Below are 8,723 nucleotides of genomic sequence, written 5' to 3'. Positions count from 1 at the left end.
ATGTAGAACATAGAGCAGTGCTAATTACATTTATCATGTTGTACATTATAACTTTAGTACTTTTAACTGGAAGTTTGTACCTTTTTACTGCCTTCATCCATTTCCCCTCCCCCAACTCCCCACCTGATAACCACAAATCTTTTTCTGTTTATTTGGGTTTTTTGGAAATACAAAGACCTACAATACTGTGTTAGTTCCTGTTATACAACAAAGTCATGTGGTATTCTATACATTTTCAAATGAATACAATGTCTCATTATATGTTACTGTACAAAGATGTTACATAGTTATTGCCTGTTATTCATACCCTGTGCATTTCACACCTGAGTCATTTACTTTGCAACTAAATGTTTGTACCTGTTAATCTTCACTTATTTCTTTGCTCCTCTGATCTCTGTGGCAACCACCCCTTTCTGATTTGTTGTGTTCATTTTTTAGATTCCACACATAGTGAAAGCATGCAGTGTTTGTCTTCTCTGATTTATCTCACTTAGCACAATACCCTCTAGGTCCATCTATATTGTTGCAAATGGCAAGATTTTGTTCATTTTATGGCTAGTCTTGCACAGTGTGTGTATGCTACATCTCTACATCTTTACTCATTGTGCATTGATGGATACTTGGATTGCTTTCTTTGCTGTTGTAAATAGTGCTGCAGACATTGAAGTGCACGTAAATTTTTGGATTAGTGCTTTTGGTTTTTCAAGGTATATACCTGGAGTGGAGTTGCTGGATGATATGGTAGCTCTATTTTTAGTTTTTGAGGAAGCTCCATACTGTTCTGTAGTGGCTGCACCAGTTAATGTGCCCACCAAGAGTACAAGGAAGGATTCCCTTTTTTCCTCCTTATCTGCTGTCTTGATAATAGCCATTCTGGTAGGTGTGAGGTGAGATCTCATTGTGATTTTGATTTTCATTTCCCTGATGAGTGATGTTGAGCATCTTTTCATGTGCCTGTTGGCCATCTGTATGTAGTCTTTGGAGAAATAGCTGTTCAGATCCTCTGCCCGTTTTTCAATAGGCTTGTTTTTATTGAACTCCTTAATCTATTTTGAATTTATTTTTGTGAATGGTGTGAGAGTAGGCCAGTTTCTTTTGCATGTAGTTGTCCAGATATCCTAACACCGCCTTTTCAGAATATTTTATTTTTGGCTGTGCTGGGTCTTGGTTGCTGCACATGGGCTTTCTCTAGTTGTGGTGAGAGGAGACTGCTCTGTAGTTACAGTGCGAGGGCTTCTCGTTGCGGTGGCTTCTCTTGCTGCTGAGCACTGGCTTTAGGGCTCGAAGGCTCAGTAGTAGGTGGCGTATGAGCTTAGTTGCCTTGTAGCATGTGGGATCTTCCTGGACCAGGGACTGAACTGGTGTCCCTTGCGTTGCAAGGCAGATTCCTAAGCACTAGACCACCGAGGAATCCCCCAACACCCCTTACTGAAGTGGTTGTGTTTTTCTCATTGTATATCCTTGCCACTTTGTCATAGATTAATTGACCATAAGTGTGGGTTTATTTCTGCGCTCTGTATTCTGTTCCATTGACCTATGTGTCTGTTTTTGTGCCAGTACTACCCTGTTATGATGACTGTAGCATTATAGTATGGTTTGAACCAGGGAGTGGGAGGCCCCCAGCTTGCTTCTTTTTCCTCAAGACTTTTGGCTGTTCAGGGCATGTGTATTCTCAGTGAAAAATACCATTTTGGCTGTTCAGTGTGTGTGTGTGTGTGTGTGTGTGTGTGTGTGTGTGTGTTCTCAATGAAAAATACCATTTTGTGTGTGTGTTTTTCTCATGTGTGTTTTCTCATACAAGTTTTATAATTAGTTGTAGTTCTGTGAAAAGTACCATTAATATTTAAATAAGGATTGAATTGATCTGTAGATTTCCTTGAGTAGTATATAGTCTTTTTAACTAATCCTTCCAGTCCATGAACACCGTATATCTCCATTTATCTATATCATTTTCAGTTTCTTTTATTGATGTCCTGTAGTTTCTCAGTACAGGTCTTTAACCTCCTTAGTTACCTTAGTCTTAAATATTTTATTCCTTTTGATGCAGTTCTAAATGGGATTGTTTAATTTCTCTTTCTGATGGTTTGTTGTTAGTGCATAGAAATGCAACAGGTGTCTGTCTATTGATTTTTGTCTCTGGCAGCTTTACCAAATTCATTGAGCTATAGTAGTTTTTGTTGTCATCTTGAGAATTTTCTTTGGTGTGCTGTGCAACTTGCAGGATCTTTGTTCCCTGACCAGGAATCCAACCCAGGGGCACCAAATCCTCACCACTAGACCGCTAGGGAATTCCCAGGATTTTCTATGTATAGGATGTTATCTGTAAGCAGTGACAATTTACTTTTTTGCAATTTTGATTCTATTTTTTTTTCCTCCCTGATTGCCATGACTAGGACTTCCGATAATATCTTGAATGAAAGTGGCAGGAGTGGGCATCACTGTGTTGTTCCTAGTGTTAGAGAAGATGCTTTCACCTTTTCACCATTGAGTATGATGTTAGCTGTGGGCTTGTCATTTATGGCCGTTATTGTTTTGAGGTATGTTCCCTCTATACCACTTTGTTGACTTTCTATCATAAATGAATGTTGAATTTTGTCATATTTTTCTACATCTGTTGAGATGATCGTATGATTTTTGTTCTTCAGTTTGTTAATGTGTATCCCTTTGATTAATTTGCAGATATTAGTCCACCCCTGGGATAAATGATGTTTGATCTTGGTGTATGATCCTTTTAATGATTTGCTGAATTCTGTTGCTAATGTATTGTCAAGAATTTTTGCATGTGTGTTCATCAGTGATATTGACCTGTAAATTTCTTTTTTAGTATTATCTTTGGTTTTGGTAGCAGGATGATACTGGTCTTGTAGAATGAGTTTGGAAATGTTACTTCCTCTACAGTTTTTTGAAATAGTTTGAGAAGGATTCGTGTTAACTCCTCTGGATGAAAGAATTCACCTGTGAAGCAGTCTGGTCCTGAACTCTTGTTTTCTGAAAGTTGTTTTATTACTGATTCAGTGTTATTCCTGGTAATTGGTTTGTTCACATTTTTATTTGTTCTTAGTTCAGTCTGAGGAGATTGTACATTTCTAGGAATTTATCGTTTCTTTGAGGTGGTCCGTTTATATAATTATTTGTTGTAATCTCTTATGATCCTTTGTAATTCTGTGGTGTCAGTTGTAACTTTCCCCTTTTCGTTTCTGATTTTATTGATCTGGGCTCTCGTTGAGTCTGGGTAATTAATTTTATCTTTTCAGAGAACCAGCTCTTGATTTCATTAGTCTCTATTGTTTTTTAAATCTCTTATTTCTGCTCTAATCTTTTAATTCCTTTCCTTCTGCTCACTTTGGGTTTTATTTGTTTTTCCTTTTCTGGTTCTTTTAGGTGTAAGAATAGGTGGTTTATTTGAGGTTTTTTTTCTTTGCTGAGATAGGCTTGTAGCACTATAAACTTTTCTCTTAGAACTGCTTTTGATGCATCACATAGATTTTGGATTGTTTTGTTTTTGTTTTCATTTCCAGGTATTTTTAAGTTCCTTTTTTGTTGGCATCTTCAGTGATCCATTGATAAGTAGCATGTTGTTTAGCATCACATTTACATTTAATGCAATTACTGATAGGTACTTATGGCCATTTTGTTAATTGTTTTGGAATGTTTGTGTGTGTGTTTTTTTTTTTTTTTGCAGTTTTTTCCCCCTTGTATTTATTTTCTAGTCTCATAAGATTGTAGTCAGAAAAGATGATATGATTTCAGTTTTTTTAAGTTTATGGAAACTTGTTTTGTGGTGTAGTAAAAGTCCCTTAGTATTGTATTACTCTGTTTCTCCCTTTGTGTCTGTCAATAGTTGCTTTATGTGTTCAGGTGCCCCTGTGTTCGATGCATTTATTACTGTTAATGCCTTCTTAGGTTTATCCCTTTATCATTATGTATTGTCCTTAGTCTCTTGTGAGTCTTTATTTTCAAGCTTATTCTGTCTAAGAATTGCTACCTCATTTTACCCCCACCCCCATTTTCACGGAATGCTCATTTTCCCATCTACTTTCTGTTTCTTCAGATTTGAAACAAGTCTCAGGCAGCATATATATTGGTATTGTTTTTGTATCTGTTCAGCCATTCTGTGTCTTTTGATTGGAGCATTTAGTTCATTTACATTTAATGTGATTTTTAATAGGTATGTACTTAATGCCATTTTGTTAATTGTTTGAGGGTTTTATAGTTTTTGGTCCTAATTCTCTTCCCTTGTGATTTGAAGACTCTTTAATGTTATGTTTTAATTCCTTTCTTTTTTCTGTGTATCCGTTACAGGTTTTTGGTTTTCTGATTACCATAAAGTTATCTACCTACCTACCTACCTATCTATGATTATTTTAAGTTGCCGATCTCTTCAGTTCAAATGCATTTTAACAATCCTGGCATTTTTACTGACCATTTCCCTTCATGTTTACTGTTTTTGATGTCGTATTATACATCTTTTTTCTGTATTCCCTGAGTACTTATTGTGGATATAGGCAGTTTTACTATGGATAATTTTGTCTTTTAATCTTCTTACTTGCTTTATAAATTTGCCTTTACCAGTGAGATTTTTTTTTTCCTTTTGTAATTTTCATTTTTCTAGTTGTACCCTGCCCCCTAGCCTGCCCACTTAGGAAGTCTGTTTAACATTTCTTGTAAGCTGGTTTGGTGGTGCTGAACTCTTAGCTTTTGCTTGTCTGTAAAATGTTTGACCTCTCCATCAAATTTGAGTGAAAGCCTTGCCAGGTTTTTTGTGTGTATGTGTACGTGTGTGTTTTCCCTTTCGTCACTTTAAGTATATTGTGCCATTCCCTTCTTGCCTGCAGAGTTTCTGCTGAAAACTCAGCTGATAGCCTTATGGGAGTTCCCTTGGACTTAACTAGTTGCTCTTGCTTTGCTGCTTTAATATTCTTTAATTTTTGCATTGGTGTAGTCCTCTTTGAGTGTGAGACTCTTGGCTTCCTGGACCTGGATGTCTGTTTCCTAGCTTAGGGAAGCTTTTAGCTATTATGTCTTCAGATGGATTCTCTGTCCCTTCCTCTCTTCTTCTGAGACTCCTGTAATGTGAGTGTTGCTCCACTAGATGCTCTCCCTCAGGTCTCTTAAACTCATTTTCTTTCTTTTTTTAAAATTGAAATATAGTTGATGCACAATGTAAGTTTCAGGGATAGAACAGTGATTCACAATTTTCAAAGCTTATGTTCCATTTATAGTTACAAAATATTGTATATATCCTTGTAACTTACTTTATACATCATGATTTGTACCTCTTAATCTTCTACCCCTATCTTGTCCCTCCCCTCTTCCTTTTCCCCTTGCCCCTCTGGTAAACACTAGCCTGTTTTCTATGTTTCTATTTGTTATATTCACAAGTTTTATTTTTTAAACTCCCCATATAAGTGATCAGTTGCTCAGTCGTGTCCAACTCTTTGCAACCCCATGAATCGCAGCATGCCAGGCCTCCCTGTCCATCACCAACTCCCAGAGTTCACTCACACTCACGTCCATCGAGTCAGTGATGCCATCCAGCCATCTCATCCTCTGTTGTCCCCTTCTCCTGCCCCCAACCCCTCCCAGCATCAGAGTCTTTTCCAATGAGTCAACTCTTCGCATGAGGTGGCCAAAGTACTGGAGTTTCAGCTTTAGCATCAGTCCTTCCAAAGAAATCCCAGGGCTGATCTCCTTCAGAATGGACTGGTTGGATGTCCTTGCAGTCCAAGGGACTCTGGAGAGTCTTCTCCAACACCACAGTTCAAAAGCATCAATTCTTCAGTGCTCAGCCTTCTTCACAGTCCAACTCACATCCATACATGACCACAGGAAAAACCATAGCCTTGACTAGATGAACCTTTGTTGGCAAAGTAATGTCTCTGCTTTTGAATATGCTATGTAGGTTGGTCATAACTTCTTCCAAGGAGTAAGCGATAGCATACATTATTTTGGCTTTTTCTGACTTATTTTACTAAACATAACATGGTTCATGTCCATTCATGTTGCAAACAGCAGAGTTTCATTCTCTTATGGCTAAGTAGTATTCCATTGTGTGTGTGTGTGTGTGTGTGTGTACACACCATATCTGTCCATCTGTTGATGGACACCTGGGTTGCTTCCATACCTTGGCTATTGTAATAATGCTGCTGTGAACACTGGTGTCCTCATTTCTTTTTGTTTGCTTGCTCTTTATGTTCAGCTCCAGTGATTCCCACTGCTGTCTTCTATCTAGCTTTGTGGGTCCATTCCTCTGTATTGTCTAATCTACTATTGATTCCTTCTAGTGTATTTTTTATTTCAGTTATTATATTCTTCGTCTCTGGCTCTTCTTTATATTTTATAATTCTTTGTTAAAACTGTCTTACATTTTGCTCTGTTCACCCACAGCACTTTGTCTCAGGTATGGAACATCATTGTGATCATTACCTGGTGACTAGGGCTGTATGCCGTAGGGCCGCCCCCTATTTCTGCGTGAACTCTTCTTTTGTGGGCTGATCACTGTGGGCCGTCTGATGGATGTGGCTGGCCCAAGCCCGGTTGGTTTCCAGGCCTTGCCTTGTGCAGAGGCTGCCATTTGCTGGTGGGCAGGGCTGGATTACAAGGCTGCTGGCTGTGGAGCTTTAGGGGATCCTGGGCTCCAGCTAGTCCACCAGCGGGGTGAGCAAAGTGGCGTGGGGGCTTGTGGGGAATGAAGGGGGTGAGTGTGTCCCAGATCTAATGTTGGCTTGCTCATGGGTTGGGCCAGTTGCTAACACAGCTGGCTCCCAGGTCTGAGGTGTGGCGTTGCTCACTGGTGAATGAATGGGCCTGGATCCTGGGGCAGCTGGCTAAGGGTTACAAGGTGTCTTGGAGTTGGTGTCTGCCTGCTGGTGGGTGGGACTGGGGCTTCCTGGGGCTGGTGGTGTCTTGTAGGGAGACAGTGCTGGAGCTAATGCCAACTCACTGGTGGGCAGAACTGGGTTCCCAGGTCTCTGCCTGCAAGGCCCCGAAAGTTCTAGAGCTGGTAGTGTTCTGTTGGTAGGGGGGGACGTATCCTGGACCAGCTGACTGAGGGGCCCAAGGGGTCCTGTGGCAGGTGCAAGCCTACTGGTAGGTGGCTGGGTTTTGATACGGTAGGGTGCAGGGTGGAAGTAGTCCTAGGTCTGGTGTCTGCTTGCTGGTGGGCAGGGCCAAGGCCCAGGGTGTCTTGGGGCTAATGCTTATTCACTGGGAGGTAGATCCAGGACCTGAGGTCTTTAGCCCAGGGTCCTGGGGGTCCCAGAGTTGATGTTTTGTCCTGCTGGTGTGTGGTGCCCATAGGATCCTGTGTCTACCCACTGATGGGTGAGCTTGGTCCTGTGAGTAGTGCCCATTGGTGGACCCAACCAGGGTCTGAGCCAGGTTGACTATGGGCTCGAGATCATAAGGCAGCAGGCCTGTTGTTGGTGGGACTGTTTCTCCACCTGGTTAGTTGCTTCGCCTGGGCATCCCAATACTGATGCCAACAGGCTGGTGGGAGGGGCTGGGTCCTGAGGCTAATAAGCTGGAGAGAGGACTCCAAAATGGCACTCACCAGCACCAGTGTTCATGTGATAGAACAAGCTCCCAAAGATAGTTGTGCCAGTGTCTGTGTCTGCAGGACAAGCTGCAATTGCCTCCTGCCTCACCAGGAGACTCCAAGATCAGATGGTGGCTCTGACTCAGGCTCCTTTCAAATTACTGCTTCTGGCCTGAGTCCTGGAGTATGTGAGAGTTTGTGTGCATCTTTAAGAGTGGGGTCTCTATTTCCCACAGTCCTCTGGCTCTCCCAGAAGTAAGCCCTGCTGGTCTTTAAAGCCAGATGTTCTAAGGGCCCATCCTGGTGCAGGATTCTCTGGGCTGGGGAGCCCACTGTGGGGCTTGGACCACTCACTCCGTGGGAGAACCTCTGCAACTTTAATTATCCTCCCATTTGTGGGTCATTCACCTGGGGGTATGCGTTTTAGCTACATCACATCACCTGCCCTCCTACATGTCTTGTTACAGTTCCTTCTCTCTATCTTTGGTTGAAGATACTTGCTGCTAGTTTTCCAGTTTTTCTCATTAGTCGTTTCCCTGTTGTAATTTTGGTGTGCCTGTGGGAGGAGGTGAGCTCAGGGTCTTCCTCCTCTGCTGTTTTGGCCACATCTCCATTATAATGAGTTTTGTTAAAAATTATATTTGAATATCATCTATTTGGGTAATCAAAGGCACTAGTGTAAATATGCTGCTGCTTTTAGAATGGCCATGCCTGCGCACTGTGGAAGTACATATATATGGGCAGCGTGACCCAGTTGGGAGCTTGTAAGGCATGGAATAAGACCAACTTGAGAATAATGACACAATTTAGTAGGGCCACGAAATGCTGTTGTCTCCCTATCTTGCACTTTTGTTACCATACGGCAGGCTGGCTTAAGTAGTTTCTCAACAAGTGGTACTTCTGAACAGTCTGAAAGGGATGTAGCTAGGGCATGGATGGGACTAGGATTAGCTACCCTGTCACTTGTCAGCCTGAAAGGCACTGTTGTAATCGCGTGTGACTTCTCTGTGTTGTCTGTGAACCTAAATTCCATGAATGTCTTCTTGACTGTGATATACATATGGGTGCTTAATAAGAGTTGATATTGAATGAGTCTAAGCACTGGGACATGAGTCTTGAAGCTGGCTTGAAAGCAGGAGATTGTGGGTCCCAAAGGCAAACCAGGGTTAGCTGTTGGCATAATTTA

This window comes from Bos taurus, chromosome 5 (assembly GCF_002263795.3).
Source record: "Bos taurus isolate L1 Dominette 01449 registration number 42190680 breed Hereford chromosome 5, ARS-UCD2.0, whole genome shotgun sequence".
Taxonomy (NCBI): Eukaryota; Metazoa; Chordata; class Mammalia; order Artiodactyla; family Bovidae; genus Bos; species Bos taurus.
The sequence above is the reverse complement of the archived record's forward strand: the minus strand, read 5'-3'. Positions refer to the sequence as shown.